A 17,257-nucleotide genomic window follows, 5' to 3' on the forward strand; every position below is an offset into this window, starting at 1 on the left:
GATCTGCAGAGAGATTTGGACAGGCTGAGTGAGTGGGCGAGGATATGGCAAATGGAGTATAACGTTGAGAAATGCGAGGTTATACACTTTGGAGGAAATAATAACAAATGGGATTACTATCTCAATGGAAACAAATTAAAACATGCTACCGTGCAAAGGGACCTGGGGGTCCTTGTGCATGAGACGCAAAAGCCCAGTCTGCAGGTACAACAGGTGATCAAGAAGGCAAATGGGATGTTGGCCTATATTGCGAGGGGGATAGAATATAAAAGCAGGGATGTCTTGATGCACCTGTACAGGGCATTGGTGAGGCCGCAGCTGGAATACTGTGTGCAGTATTGGTCCCCTTATATGAGGAAGGATATATTGGCATTGGAGGGAGTGCAGAGAAGGTTCACCAGGTTGATACCGGAGATGAGGGGTTTGGATTATGAGGAGAGGCTGAGGAGATTGGGTTTGTACTCGTTGGAGTTTAGAAGGATGAGGGGGGATCTTATGGAGACTTATAAGATAATGCGGGGGCTGGATAGGGTGGAGGCGGAGAGATTCTTTCCACTTAGTAAGGAAGTTAAAACTAGAGGACACAGCCTCAAAATAAAGGGGGGTCGGTTTAAGACAGAGTTGAGGAGGAACTTCTTCTCCCAGAGGGTGGTGAATCTCTGGAATTCTCTGCCCACTGAGGTGGTGGAGGCTACCTCGCTGAATATGTTTAAAGCGCGGATGGATGGATTCCTGATCGGTAAGGGAATTAAGGGTTATGGGGATCAGGCGGGTAAGTGGTACTGATCCACGTCAGATCAGCCATGATCTTATTGAATGGCGGGGCAGGCTCGAGGGGCTAGATGGCCTACTCCTGCTCCTATTTCTTATGTTCTTATATTCTTAAATCCCACTTTACCGCCTTCTGGTCCGATGCGGATCCACGCTGTAATTGGCCTGCAAAATAAAAGTCTGAAGTCTCTGCAGCTTCCGAAGAGCGCGGTCAGAGCCTCCAACGGCTCTCTGACCCAGGTCATCCTCTGGTTGGGGGGCGTGTCCGCTGCCAGTCTGCAGCCAATCCCTCCTCCCGGAGTGGACGTGCGGCCATGCCATCCCACAAAACCTGCAGGATGAAGCGATTCCTCGCTAAGAAGATGAAGCAGAACCGGCTGATTCCACAGTGGATCCGCATGAAAACCGACTACAAGATCAGTACAAGTCCAAGAGGAGACACTGGAGAAGGACCAAGCTGGGCCTGTAAAGGGATACATCATCACTGGTACACTTCCAGTCACAGCCATCTCTCCCGCTCTCTTGCCCCTGCAGGGAAGAGTAATCTGAGGCTGGTAGTGTACCAGTGATGGTGTATCCCTTTACAGGCCCAGCTTGGTCCTTCTCCAGTGTCTCCTCTTAGACTCAAAGTGGTAACATCAAGCCCTAAGTGCCGAATCTGGGCGTCAAATAGATTCGCGCCTGGAATCCTCTTTCCAGCGCAGTTTTACGCAGTTCAAAAAAAATCTGACAGAGCGCAACAGGGCGTGAATGAAAACAATAGCAGAAAGCGGAGAGAGCGGCTCTCTGCCGGTCATCCTCTGGGGGGGGGGCGGGGCAGGTGGGGGGGGGGGGGGGGAGGAGGTGGGGCGGGACCCAGATCATCCTTTGGTCGAGGGGGGGAAGGAGGTGGGGGGGGGTGGGACCCAGATCATCCTCTGGTCAGGGGGGAGGGGTTCGCTGCCAGTCTGTGGCCAATCGGTGGGGAGGGAGGGGCAGGGGGGTCCGCAGCCACTCTGTGGCTGATCACTCCTCCCCTCCGGAGGAACGAATCCCTCCTACCGGAGTGGATGTGCGGCCATGCCATCCCACAAAACCTTCAGGATGAAACGATTCGTCGCTGAGAAGATGAAGCAGAACCGGCCGATTCCACAGTGGATCCGCATGAAAACCGGCTACAAGATCAGTACAAGTCCAAGAGGAGACACTGGAGAAGGACCAGGCTGGGCCTGTAAAGGGATACGTCAGGCCCATTATCAACACCTGCTTTCCAATAGAAAATGGAGGCAAATTTTATCATTTGTTATTAATTTGATCTGATTGAGCATTGTGCTTAGCTCTGGATGAGATTGAAAAGCATGTCCCCACAGCAGATAGCACTTTAAAACTGGTGCATTTTACGAAAAATCCATTAAAGAAACTGCCATTTGATTTTTTTTGTATCTTTGTTGATGTTATTGACTTTAAATGACAAAGATGGGGCATTGGGTTTAAATCACAATGAACCAGTGATTATGTGCTGCTGAGCCCTAAAAGATCACCAGTGACTAATCTTTTGGCTTCAATCGAAGAATTGATTCTGTGCCCTGGTTTGAGAATTAGAATTGATAGTTTCAGCTGGTTGATGGTTGTAATTTGCAACGCAGTGAATTCAGAGGTCACTGAGGAAAAATAGGCTAAGAGAAACCGCCATTCTCTCTCAGAAATAAAATTCCACTGAAGTAGTCACCGGATGTATGCATCAGCTAAAAGGTTTCATGGAAATAACAGAAAATTGTAAAGGGGGCGAAACAAAATCAAAGCTGGAAATCATTACAAAGTAGTAAAGTGAAGTACTTTTGCGTCTGGGGAGAGTGGGGAGATCAGGGAGAACAGGGCTTATATTGCACAATTTGAAACTATAAAACTATGAGCTATAAAATCAAATAAGCTTCAACAGCACCACTGAAAATCATCAGCCTCTGGGTGTTTTTAGCAGATTGCTGGTCCTGGAGTTAGACGAAGAATGTCACTCCCATTAATAGTCTGCATAGAATAGCCTTTGTTAAAATAATGGTACATGCTCAAGAAAAGACCAAATTGCAAGTGTTGATGTGATAAAAGTATTTTCAACGACAATGTGATCGTCAAATAGGCTTTTCCCCCATCCAGAATCACTCATTTAATTACTTTGACCTTTTGATGTTTGATAGCTAATTGCTTATTTTTTGCATATATATTGTAGAAATGTATTTCTTGCCTTTGGGAAAGGGTCGTGACTTTTATAAGAGCTCAATCACCATGATGGTAATATAGAGTTATGTGATGTTACGATGTATGATGTTTCATGTATCTTCCCAGTATAAACAAACCTAAGTACTATTGGAATGAGTGTAAGTGAATAAGAATCTGTTATCTTGTTTGCAAGAATATGTCCAAAAGAAATCTCTGAAAGCAACCTGAAACAGGCAATTCCTGATTCTTCTAGTTAATCCTTATTGGAATGAGTGATTGAATGGGCTATGGTAAACTACAGACAAGTATATATTTGATCCAGACACAGGGATGAAAAAACAATTGCATTATTTAATGGAATGTAACCAATATGTAGATGCTATATCCAGATGGTCGAATCATCTTCATTTTTATTGGTACCTTTTCAAAATGCTCTTGACATCTTTCTCTGTTGTGCTACTGAAGGTGATGGTTTGAGAATTAGGTACCCTCCCTTACCTCACTTCAGTGGCCGTTTATTCATACATGAACCATGACAGTCATACAGAGAACGTGAGAAGATTCACAGCCAAATCCCATTCTGCCCTGACTCAATGTCAAGAATGTGAAATCTCAGAGGGTTCTCAATAAAATAGTGTAAAGTGAAAAAGGAGATAGTGACAGGATTCAAGTATAGGGATAGGAATGTTTTACTGCAATTGTATACGGCATTGGTGGGGCCACACCGAGAGTATTCAGTGCAGTTTTGGTGTCCTTATCTGAAGAAGAATGTCCTTGCTATAGTGGGAGTACAGTGAAAGTTTACCAGGCTGATTCCTGGGATGGCAGGTCTGTCATATGCAGAGACACTAAGTTGGTTAGGATTATATTCATTGGAGTTCCGAAGAGTGAGAGGGGATCCCATGGAAACTTATAAAATTCTAACAGGATTAGACAGGGTGGATTCAGAAAGAATATTCCTGATGGTGGGGGAGTTCAGAACTAGGGGTCATAGTTTGAGGATAAGGGATGAACCTTTTAGGACTGAGGTGAGGAGAAATTTCCTCACCCAGAGAGTGGTGAATCTATGGAATTCACTTCCACAGAAAGTAGTTGAGGCCAAGATGTTGTGTGATTGCGAGAAGAAATTGGATATAGCTCTTGGGACTAAAGGGATTAATTGATAAAGGGGAAGGCACAATCAGGATATTGCATCTAATGGTCAGCCATGATCATAATGAATGGTGGAGCAGGCTCAAAGGGCCAAATGGCCTACTTCTCCTATATTCTGTGTTTGATTTCTAGGTTTCCTTCCCTAATCAAGGTGCGCTGAATCCAATTATGGCACATTACCATCTGAAATAGCTAACTCAGCGCATCTATCGTATGATCACCTATGCATTGTATAAACCAGTTGAGCCATTAGCATACTAATGTATACTCCCTATGGAAAAATACCAGTGAAAATAGATATCTTACTAAACAATAACAATAATTTGACGATGTATGTTTGTCTACATTATGTGTGGTTGTGCTACAAAACCACTTGATATAAAATTATTCCAGTTACCTAAAAAGACACAGGGGGGAAGCTGCCAATTATGGCTCTGTATGCTTGTTCTTGCAAGAAAGAGAAATAGCTGGAATTTTCACTAATTAGAAAAGTTTCACATATCAGAACCATTTCTGGGTCCTGACCCTACTTGTACCAATGGTGCATGCTCTGCCGCCATCATGCGGAGGTGATCAATTAGACTGTCTTTGCATTCACCATCCAATTAAGTTTAAAGTTTATTTATTAGTGTCACCAGTAGGCTTACATTAACACTGCAATGAAGTTACTGTGCAAATCCCCGAGTCGCCATACTCTGGCGCCTGTTCGGGTACACTGAGGGAGAATGTAGCATGGCTAATGCACTTAACTGGCATGCCTTTCGGACTGTGGGAGGAAACCAGAGCACCCGGAGGAAATCCATGCAGATACGGGGAGAATGTGCAGACTCTACACAGACAGCGAACCAAGCTGGGAATGGAATCCGGGTCCCTGGCACTGTGAGGTAGCAGTGCTAATCACTGTGCTACTGTCCCGCCCTATTGAATTAGAAAGATCAGGCTGGCATTAGACTTGGGTAGTCCAATCAGAGTTACTGAAGGGAAAGGAGGCAGGCAGCCCCACTGAGAATGGTATGTGCTCCTCAGGTATATGATGAAGGAAAAAGCAGGACTCGATGGACTGACAATCCCAATGCTGGACCTGGCTGCCACATCCTGTTATCCATTACAACCTATCCAAACCATCCGCAGGGCAAATGCTTCCAACTGAAACCATTTCTCAGCAGATGTGTTCCAAAGTATGATATGGCTTTTTTGACCTCGGCCTGTCTTGGTGTTCCAACTGATTACCTGCCATTGACTCCAGGAAATGAATAAGGAGGCAGGAACACACAAAGGAGTCCGTTGAATGTGTTTCCTTTTGAACATCACCACACTATGCACCCCCTACACCCGACCTGCCACATCCCATCCCCCCACCACTTGCCACTTCCACAGGGCTGGGAAAATTCCAGGTGAGGACAGCACAGGGTTAAGCCTCTGGCAACCTGTGCAGCAATATTGTTAATGTTATCTTTTGTCACTTCAGAGAGAAACCCGACCCATCCGGAATGCGACTTCAAGCTAAAATATTCTTTAAACAACGACCACTGTACTGGTCATGAAGGTAGTAACCAGCAATAAATGACACCTTTAAAATTCCGGTTATTTTGGCAATTACTATTATTAGTAATTTTAAAGTCTATGCTTAAGACTGATTTGCCTTAACCTAACACTCATGTCTATTTGTTTCTGGGGCTGAGAGAAATGGGTGAAGAAATTTCTTAAACCAAAGGGTGGCAGATTGGGGGAGTCAACGTTGCAGGCAGGCTTTGAATCTCTGCCTGACTGGCTGGGCACAGCACAGGGTTTCCTCTCTACAATTGTGGACCAGTTGCTGAAACACTTTTAAATTTAAAAGCATGAAAGACAGAGAGAGTGTGCCTTAAAATGGAGGATGGCACGGTAGCACAGTGGTTAGCACTGCTGCTTCACAGCGCCAGAGGCCCTAGTTTGATTCCTGGCTTGGGTCACTGTCTGTGTGGAGTTTACATGTTCTCCCCGTGTCTGCATGCGTTTCCTCCAGTTGCTCCAGTTTCCTCCCACATTCTGGAAAATGTGCTGATTAGGTGCATTGACCCGAACAAGCGCTGGACTGTGACGACTAGGGGAATTTCACAGTAGCTTCATTGCAGTGTTAATGTAAGCCTTACTTGTAACTAATAAATAAAGGACAGAAGAAAAAAAACAGTTTGGACCAGTATTCTGATTTTCCTGTTTTACTAGTGTTCCATTTTAAAGTGTACAAGACCAGATCAGACCAGTATTCTTATTATCCCATTTGACTGTTAGTTCCTCGAGGGGTCTTCTTTCTCTCTCTCTCTCTCTCTCTTACCTGAACGGCAAGCTTATTCTCCTTCTCAGCTCAAGGCCCTCCTATGGGCCCTCCAGCTTTGAGAGCCCGCCCATCCCTAAAATTGAATAGTCACCTTGACCTCTCATCATTAAGTAGCAAATTCTGGGACTATCATTGGCGGCTATGTTTCCCCACAGTGTGAGGCTTTTCAAAGTTCTTTCATGGGATGTGGACATCACTTGTAGACCAGCATTCATTGCCCAGCCCTAATTGCCCTTGAGAAGGTTGTGGTGAACCACTTTCTTGAACCGCTGCAGACCATGTGATGCAGGCACATCCATGTTAGGGAGAGGATTCCAGGATTTAACCAAGGAATGGTGGTATATTCCCAAGGCAGGGTGGTGTGTGACTTGGAAGGTGTCTTGCAGGAGATGGTATTCCATGTATTTGGTGCTCCAGACCTTCCACGTGGTAGAGGGTTATGTGTTTGGAAGGTACTGCCAAAGGAGTCTTGGTGAGTTGCTACATTCCACCTTGTAGATGAAGTATAATGTGAAAAATGTGTGAGGTTTTTCACTTTGGCAGGAAGAATGACTGCAGAATTCTGAGGTACAGAGGGATCTAGGTGCCCTAGTGCATGAGTCACAAAAGGCTTGTATACAGATACAGCAAGTAATTAAAATGGTTAATGCAATGCTATTCTTTATTACGAGAGAAGTGAACATAAAAGTAAGAATGTTATTTTATGAAGGATGTAAATATGTTGGCGATGGTTCAGAGGAGGTTTACTGGATTGATACCTGGAATAAGTGGGTTGTCTTATGAGGAAAGTTGAACAGACTGGGCTTGTTTCCACTGGTGTTTAGAAGAGTGAGGTGTGACTTAATTGAAGTATATAAGATCCTGAGTGGTACTGACAAGGTGGACATGGAAAGGATGTTTCCTCTTCAAGGTGAGCCCAGAACTAGGGGGCACTTGGAGTCATAGTCATAGAGGTTTACAGCATGGAGGCAGGCCCTTCAGCCCAACTTGTCCATGCCACCCTCTCTTTTAACCACTAAGCGAGTCCCAATTGCCCGCATTTGGCCCATATTCCTCTATAGCCATCTTACCCATGTAACTGTCGAAATGTTTTGTAAAAGACAAAATTGTACCCGCCTCTACTACTGCCTCTGGCAGCTTGCTCCAGACACTCAACACCCTCTGTGTGAAAAAATTGCCCCTCTGGACACTTTTATATCTCTCCCCTCTCACCTTAACCTACGCCCTCTAGTTTTAGATTCCTCTACCTTTGGGAAAAGATATTGACTATCTAGCTGATCTATGCCCCTCATTATTTTATAGACCTCTATAAGATCACCCCTAAGCCTCCTACGCTCCAGAGAAAAAAGTCTCCTTATAATTCAAACCATCAAGTCCTGGTTGCGTCCTCATAAATCTTCTCTAAACTCCATTTAGTTTAATAATATCTTTTTTGAATTCGTTCTTTATTATATTACTTCTTTAAAATTAGGTTCTTTTTTACTTCTTTAAAATAGGTTAATTCTGCAGTTGAGAGCATTGGCTTATGAGGAGAGACTGAGTAGACTGGAGCTATACTCATTGGAATTTAGAAGAATGAGGGGGGATCCGATAAAAACATATAAAATTATGAAGGCAATAAATAAGATAGAAGTAATGAGGCTGTTTCCACTGGCAGGTGAAACCAGAACGAAGGGGCATAGCCTCAAAATAAGGCTGAGCAGATTTAGGACTGAGTTGAAGAGGAGCTTCTTCACCCAAAGGGTTGTGAATCTGTGGAATTCTCTGCCCAGTGAAGCAATTGAGATCATTGAATGTTTTAATGCAAAGATAGATTTTTGAACAGTGAAGGAATTAAAGGTTATGTTTAGTGGGTGGGTAAGTGGCACTAAGTCCATGAAATGATCAGCCATGATCTTATTGAATGGCGGAGCAGGCTGGAGGGGCCAAATGGCTTACTCCTGCTTCTAGTTGTTATGAACTTATGCTGCCCTCTTAGGACAGAGATGAGGAGAATTCTTTTTTCTGACTTTGAAACTCTCTGCCTCAAAAGGCGCTGAAGATAGGGTCATTGATGTAAGATTGACCATCTGGTATCCAGTCAGAAACATATACATGAAGTGATTGACAAACTAGAACATGACCATAATCTGCACCCATTGATGCAAATGGCAGGGATTTGTGTTTAACAGTCCGAAATGTGCGTCAATGTGCAGCAGATCAATTTCTTTAGTTTTATTTGTTTCAGTGCTGCCGTACATCCCAATCAAAGTAAAATAGGGGACAGTAAAGCCATGCCGACTCCTCAAGATACAGATGATCTTCGAAGATATCTAGGTCTCTTTAATTTTCTGTTTCCATACATTTCCAATTTTCCCTCGATAGCAAGAGCATCCTTCCTCAGATAAGGACACTAAAACTGCACACAATACTCCAGGTGTGGCCTCAGCAACACCCTATACAATCGCAGTAAAACATCCCTATTCCTATATTTAAATCCACCTTCTTTATTGCTCGTTGTTTGCTTTCAGCAACAGGTGCATGAGGACACCAAGATCTCACCGAGTGCCCACCTTTCTCAATTTACACACTTATTGGTAATAATCAGGTGGCACAGTGGCACAGTGGTTAGCACTGCTGCCTCACAGTGCCAGGGACCCGGGTTCAATTCTTGGCTCAGGTCACTGTCTGTGTGAAGTTTGTACATTCTCCCCATGTCTGCGGGTGGTTTCCTCCGGGTGCTCTTGTTTCCTCCCAAAGTCCAAAGATGTGCAGGTTAGGTGGACTGGCCATGCTAAATTGCCCTTTAGTGTCAGAGGGACTCGCTAGGACAAATGCATGGAGTTGTAGGGATAGGGCTTGGAGGGATTGTGGTTGGTGCAAGCTTGATTGGCTGAATGGCCTCCTTCTGCACTGAAGGATTCGATGATTCAATGGTGCATTTTTCCATCTTACTTCTCTGAATACTATTACCTTCACAGTGAGCACTCGCTGCTGCAATTTTATACCCTTGCCTATTAAGTTTGTATCGGGCATCATGAGATAAATTTAGGGCATAAGTATTTCCATTCTGCACCATGTTCACATGATTTGCTATCCTTTTTGACTTCTACTAAGTTGAAGGTGCTACATAAATTTAAAGTGTTGTTGTTAGTGCAACATGGCTGTGAGTAACCAAATATAAATGACCTATTCTGGAGTCTAAGGGCCCGATTTTACCATTTTGATTCTAAGTCCTGAAGCTGGGCGTGATTCAGATCCGACTTGTAAACCTGTTCTCAGGCGCCCCCATACACACTCAGCCTGAAAAAAAGTCACGAGTCTGAATCGCACTGTGGGTGGGGTTTATCACACCCGAAGCGCTGCAGCTCCGATTGGAGCCTTCAACTGCGCCTGTGCAGTAAAAGAAAATTGAAAAACACTCCCCTGTCACATCGCTCCCGGGCCGCAGAGAGCAGATAAAGCAGCCCGGAAGCGATGGCCCCCACAGACATTGCCCTACAACATAACTGTTCCCCTTATCCACCCGCCCCCTGCTACCCAGATCAATCGTGACCCCCCTGCCCCCTTCCCCCCCCCACCCATTGCTCACAGAGTGGCAGTGGTCCCCCCTTCTGCCCCTTGATCCCCCACAGAGTGGCAGTGGACCCCCCCCCCATGCCCCTGCCCCCCTCCCCACCAGAGAACCATCTGGCCTCCCTCCTCCTGCACCCCACCAGAGAATGATCTGACCCGCCTCCTCCCGCTCCCCCCACTACCCCCCCTCCCCCACCAGAGAACGATCTGGCATTCCTCCCCTCCCCGCTCCACCTCCACCACCAGAGAATGATCTGGTCTCCGTCCTCCTCCCCCCCACGCCCCCACTAGAGAATGACTTGGCTTCCCTCCTCCTCCCCTCCCCCCCCGCACCAGAGAACGAACTGGCCTCCCTCTTCCCCCCCCTCCACCATAGAATGATCTGGCCCACCTCCCACCCTCCCTGCCCCCACCACCGATTTGAGTCAGAGAGCCGCCGGAAGCTCTGAACTTACCTCTTCAGAAGCTGGAGCGCCCGAAACAGACCTTTGCCGAGCATGTGAGTTTCACGCCGAATCTGGATGGGCGAACGCGATGGTAAAGGGGGAAGTGCCGGTAAGTTTGGGCGTCGAGCCCATTAAGTCTATTTAAATGCATGCAAATGCATTTAAATTGATGTCACGCCCATTTTGGGCGCGGTCCCGATCACGTCCATTTTCAGACCTTGGTAAAGGGGGAACCAGCGCAGAGGCGGGCGCGGATCGCGCTATTCGCCTCACGCCCAACTTTACCAAGTTTTCGGGCCCAAAAACAGACACAACGCAATGGTAAAATTGGGCCCTAAATCCGAAATGCTTGCAGAATTTTTTGTTTCCATTTTAATAACATTTGAATGTAATGTAATAAATATGAGAAGATCAATTATGCAATAAATTAAAATTGAATAAATTAAATGTCATACAGACCAAAAAAAAGGGCTGGCTTGAGAAAATGATATCGGTTAATTGTTCTGCTCTTCAGCTTAAGGGTAGAGGAAATTATATGCTGCAAAATTCTTCTCATCCCCGAACCAATTCCACAGACACCACTGGCAGCATTCCTTCAATTAAAGCAGTCTCTTGGTCTGTCTCACATAACTTGGATTTACTTGCTCTGCCGCCTCTCCGAGTTCCAGAAAGGCCCATTAATTATTTGTGAAATACTTATAGTTCTTTGATAAAAGTAACAAGACAGAGCATCAACTTAATGTCCCATCACTTTTTTTGACGTTAAGCATGTATTAATGATGAATCATTGATCAATTGATGGTCTGGCTTTGTTAGAGAGATAGAAGTCACTCTTTTGCAGATGATCTACTGTATTGATGAAGTCTTTGAAGTCCACCTTATTTTGGAGTTGTAGCCATTGCATACCAGGCACGTTAATTAATTTTGCTTGGATTTTAAAGCAAATCTGATTAAAATGTCAGAGGTCAGTGGTCATGGTGACTTTTATGAGAACTGAGGTACAGTTATACATGCCGATTGGATCTTGCCTGAAGCCGTCATAGAATGATAATTCAGCCCATCGACACTGACTCTCCAAACACGTGCAAGTACCGGATATTCTAGGCAATGGCAGTGCATTACTTGAATTAACTGACAAGTCACTTCTCCTTCTCACTCTGGAGGAAGTTGCTTATGGCTCACCATCCTGAGATCAACTTGCTGCCACTGACTCTCAGAAGTTTACTGCTATTTAAAGTAAAGTAAAAAGTAAAGTTTATTTATTAGTCACAAGTAAGGCTTACATTAACACTGTGATGAAGTTACTGTGAAATTCCCCCAGTCGCCACAGTCTGGCACCTGTTCGGATCAATGCACCTAACCAGCACATCTTTCAGACCGTGGGAGGAAACCGGAGCACCCGGAGGAAACCCACGCAGATATGGGGAGAATGTGCAAACTCCACACAGGCAGTGACCCAAGCCGGGAATCGAACCCAGGTCCCTGGCATCGTGAAGCAGCAGTGCTAACCACTGTGCTACCATGCCGCCCCTAATGCTCACGAGTGCCTTTTGAAGGACGTTCTGCCAGGCACCAATCCAGAGGGGACACCCTGGAGGGTCAGGAGGGGGGTTACCATAACTTCAGGGTTAGACCAGGAGGGAGGGGCGGAACCCCAAATCTGAAGGGGGCCCCCAAAAGTGTACTGAGAGATCCCCTTTGGAGGTTCACAGGTAAGATTTGCTTGGCAATTGCCTGGAAGTGCAAACTGTCCCCGGATAATTACATTGCATTGGGAACTATCTGAAAATATGAGTTAAATCACAAACTTTGGATGGTTCCCATCAGAATACATCAATAGCTACCCTGAAAAAGTTAGAAGAATTATAACCTCCTCTAAATTCTTGATAATTATTGTACAGACCCAATGGACTTCATCAATCCTGCCTAGCAACGCCACCCCCCCTCCTCTGCTCCCCCCCTCCCCCACAACAACCCCACCTCACAATAGGAGTTTCCAATCCATGGGATTCTCCCAACCAACAGGGCTCTCTCCCCCCTTAACCCCCAGCCAGGCCTGACACTCATCCCCACCCAACCCCGACCCAACTTGATCCGATCCAATCCCCAAAGGCCCAACACCCTGATGTGAACTGACCCAAAAATGCTGTCACCATAAGACACCCATCCCCCCCCACCCCCCACCCCAGGCGTAACACGCAGGTCCCTCTGATGCCCAACAACCACCCCACTGACCTACCCCACACCTTCCCCCCATCCCTGCACACACACCCTCAATTTACTCCCAACATCCTGTGCACCTCCCAACCTCTCCCTTACTCCCACCACAACCTTCTACATCCCTGACCTACTCTCAATTTCCTCCCACCCCCCCCAACCATACCACCAATCTCCCCCTCATCCCAACCCCACTGACACCTCCCCCACCCCCTCAATCTCTCCCATGACCTTTTCAACTTCCAATGGTCAATTTCCCTGTGGCTGGAACCTTCCAAAACTCTGAGTTAAAGTTGGACACTTTGGATCGTTCCAACTCATTTAGCAGATTAGTTCCCCAGGTAAAGTTGGAAGCATTAAAATCAGTTCTAACCCCTGTTAACAATGCTACTGACACTCCGCAATCCCATCTTTATGAGTGTTACTGATATGGTGAATGCACCTACAATTTCCTGACCTATTCCTATTAAGACTTATGGTTAGAAGCTATCAGATTTTGTAGGTTTGTCTCTCGTAAGTTCTATTACTTTCTCCATTGCCATTTCAAAAACTTATATTAAATCCCCCCTTTGACCTGTTTTAGGTTTCCCTGTACAAAGGCATCTTGTCTTCTGATCCTCAACAAATTTATTGTCCATTACAGTCTCCTCTGCATTCATTAAATAGACTCACATTTCCTCTTATCACACTCTTTCTCCTAATGCAGATTAAAAATATATGTTACCATTAATTTTGATAGTCCCTGCAACTTTATTTATGATCCCTTTCTGCAACCTTTATTACTTTCTTCATATCCCTTTATTGCTGCTTATATCTCTCACTGTCTGCTGGATTTCCACTTCTTAAATTTGTAAACCTATTAATTAACTATCTCCTCACACTGGTGTTTAACTGCATCAGTAAAGCTTTTGCCTTTTTTGTGCTAAGTGCTGGCTTTCTATTGAATCAAATACAACCAACTACTTATTGATTTCCCTAATAAAATTTAACCCAGTTTAATATGGTCACTTTAAAGTTTGCCTTACTTAAAATTGCAAGCTTGGTATGTGACTCTTCCTTGTCCCTCTTAAACTAAAAGTTCATTTATGGTCTCCATTCCCAAGATGTTTCCTGCCGGTCAGATTGTTAATTAACTCTCGTTCAATACTCGCCACTAAGTCTTGTATGGCCTCTTGCTTTGTTAAATCTGAAACAGCAGGGAAAAAGCCATCTGGGGACCAGTGCAAAATGAGTGATATTGAATCCACAGCCTGGCTTACACCCCACCCAACTCACTCTTCTGTCCATTTCAATGGTTAAGTATGGTATGTGTGCTCTGCCCAAGAGTAGGTCCTTGTCTCATTGTGTTCGGATTCATCCTAAGCTGTTTTTCATGGCAGTTTTTGTCAGCGGAGGTTTGCCGTTGCCTTCCACTCTCAGGGCTAGAGTGAGGAGGCAGGTCTCAAGCCTGCCTTAGCGGAATAGAATTTGAAGCCATGCTGTTGGCATTATTCTGAACCACATGCTAACCATCTACTCAATAGAGATAACCAGCCCTCCAATTGTTATTACTTCAATATAGCAGTGTAAAATAATTTGCAACACCAGCTCTGCACTGCCATTTAAGGTCAATCTCCCATCCCCTCCCCCCCACCATCATTGTTCCAAAAAATTGTCCTGAATTAATTTGAGAAATCTTCAGTGACCTGGCCCACCAAATATCAACGTGCCAGTGACAGAAAATTCCTCTCACGGCTGGGCAATCCCATACATAAGACCTTCTGCCTTTGCATCTCTGAGCCCTCATTTGATGTCAGCCCAGGATCAAACAATAAAGGATAATGGCCGGAATTTTACCATCCCGCCTGCCATGGGAATGGGAGTGGTAGAGGGACAGACCATGGAACGGTCCGTTGACCTGGGGCAGGATTTTACGGTTTCTGGACGAGGGAGGCCATAGAATCTCACACAATGTATTCCTAGCTCCATGCCAATAAGGGTGTGAAATGAAGTTAGCGCAGACAACCTCAAGCAAGTTCTGAGTGGGCATAACCACCTGACACCAAACTGCTTATACTTAATAAATTGGCACATTTTAGGAACAGTCTAATTCAGGATAACAGCAGTTATGAAAAATTAACTTGTCATGAAATGCAGTAATAAGGAGTGGTGCTTTAAACATTTCTGTGGTTTTCATGGGTCATGGGACCTTCTTGGGGCCTATCAGGACAAAGCGCATGATCTAACACTTATTGGGTGTTAGGACACAGGTCCTGATGGAAGAGAACCTTTAGTATGAGACCGGGAGTTGGTGAAACTTGATCTGTACTGAGATGGTTTGGATATAGTTTTATCTTTCCTTCAATAAATTGCTGTTATGATTCAAGGCTTCCTCGTCATGATATCACACTGCAAAATTGGCGACAAGAATAAATCAGCCGACAGTCACTAACGCAGCATCTGGAGGGGGAATGAGTGAGTTTCTGGAAGAAAAACCTGTAGTTAAGTAACCATGTCACTGTTTGGGAAAAGCATTGAGTTATTTTACTCATGGATTGCAGGCCTCCAACTTGTAACCACATCAGAAGGATTATATTTCCAGATGAACCAGATAAAAAAAAAAATTTTAAAGTTTATTTATTAGTCACAAGTAAGGCTTACATTAATACTGGAAAATCATGTCTCACAAATTTGATTGAGTTTTTTGAAGGGATAACCAAGAAGGTAGATGAGGGCAGTGCAGTTGATGTTGTCTACATGGACTTTAGCAATGCCTTTGACAAGGTACCGCATGGTAGGTTGTTGCATAAGGTTAAATCTCACTGAATCCAGGATGAGGTAGCTAAATGGATACAAAATTGGCTTGATAACAGAAGCCAGAGGGTGGTTGTAGAGGGTTTCCTTGCAGAATCTCACTGGCTGTCCTGTCTGGAGACAATATACATTTCTTTAACCTGTGCCTAATGCTCCCTCCACTCACATTGTCTGTATCTTTAAGACTTGATTTGCTTTACAGATTCGCATTCTAATCAGTATTCTGTAACTTGATTTTGTGTCTCTGTGTGCCTTCTGTAACTTAATTTCTGTGTCTGTGCACTGTTGGAGAACTGAGACCACTCCATCTGACGAAGGAGCAGCACGCTCTGAAAGCTTATGGTATTTGCTACCAAATAAACCCGTTGGACTTTAACCTGGTGTTGTGAGACTTCTTACTGTGCCTTGTTTGTGAGCAGATCTCCACTCCATCTGATGAATGAGCAGCGCTCCGAAAGCCAATGGCATTTGCTACCAAATAAACCCGTTGGACTTTAACCTGGTGTTGTTAAAACTCTTACTGTGTTTACCCCAGTCCAATGCTGGCATCTCCACATCATGCCTCCCTAATAAGCCAGAGCTATATATAAGCTGCAGAAATGGACACACAGCCAGTCACGCCACAAGGATGTCTTCCAGGAAATCTGCCCCAACATTTGCCGAGGCTGACCAGGAGCGCCTGCTTGATGCCGTGGAGGAGAGGCGCGAGCGGATCTTCCCCGGCCAGGGCCCTGACCCAAGGGGTGCATCCGCCACGGCATTGTGGGAGGAGGTGGCAGAAGCAGTGAATGCCAGGAGCCTGACACCGCGCTCTGGCTGGCAGTGTAGAAAAGAAATGTACAACCTTTTCGATCAGCAAAGGTGAGTGAGCATCCCACTTGGAACCCCACACATGCTTGGCACGGATCTCAAATCATGTTGAGACACCTGAAGGGCATGCAACTTCCCTTGGCCATCCTTCCCCCAGGGACAGAATCTAACCCCTCCCTCACCCCTCAACGAGCACCCTTCAGTGGTGACCCCTTTCCCAAAACTGCCAGCCCGAGACCAAAGGCACACATTGCGCACCATGCACTGTAATATATTAATGCTTGTTTTCCAACTTATATTCTCAAACAAGAAAAGCATACATAACCAGTGCGGGACGGCACAAACTGGTGGTGGTGTTCCTGACCTGTGGCAGCTGACCAGCGCTGACGAGAAAACATTGGTGTCCAAAGATGTGCAGGTTAGGTTGATTTGCCATGCTAAATTGCCCATAGCGTCTGGAGGATTAGCAGGGTAAATGCGTGGGGTTACCGGGATAGAGCCCGGGTGGGTTTGTTGTCGGTGCCGGCTTGATGGACAGATAGCCTCCTTCTGCATTGGAGGGATTCTATGATTCTCTGGTGTACTGCCAGTACCAGCCTGCTCAGCTTATCCTGATAGAAGTGAAAGAACAGGCATCCTTATGGGATGAGGCTGGTTGAAATAAATTAAGCTGGATAGTCTGGAAATATTCAATATCACAGGTGGGTTTTTGCAAGAGCTCTAGTGTACGTCTCAAAAGGTTTTTACAGAGAGCTGGGTGCATACGGGGAGTAAAGGCAAAAATTTACATAAACCCTGGATAAACGTCGACATTGTTTTGAGTCTGGCCTGTCCCTTATGCACTACATCAAACTATTCAGGTGGAATTGAAGAGGTTGGAAAATCTGTAATAATCAAACCAGTATAATTCTCAAAGTGGGCTGTGCCAATAGTCCCAGTGCTAAAACCAGACTGAACAGTAAAGATTTGTGATGATTGCACGCTGTCTGTAAACAGAGCTGCT

This window comes from Mustelus asterias, chromosome 1 (genome assembly GCF_964213995.1).
Source record: "Mustelus asterias chromosome 1, sMusAst1.hap1.1, whole genome shotgun sequence".
In the NCBI taxonomy this organism is placed as follows: Eukaryota; Metazoa; Chordata; class Chondrichthyes; order Carcharhiniformes; family Triakidae; genus Mustelus; species Mustelus asterias.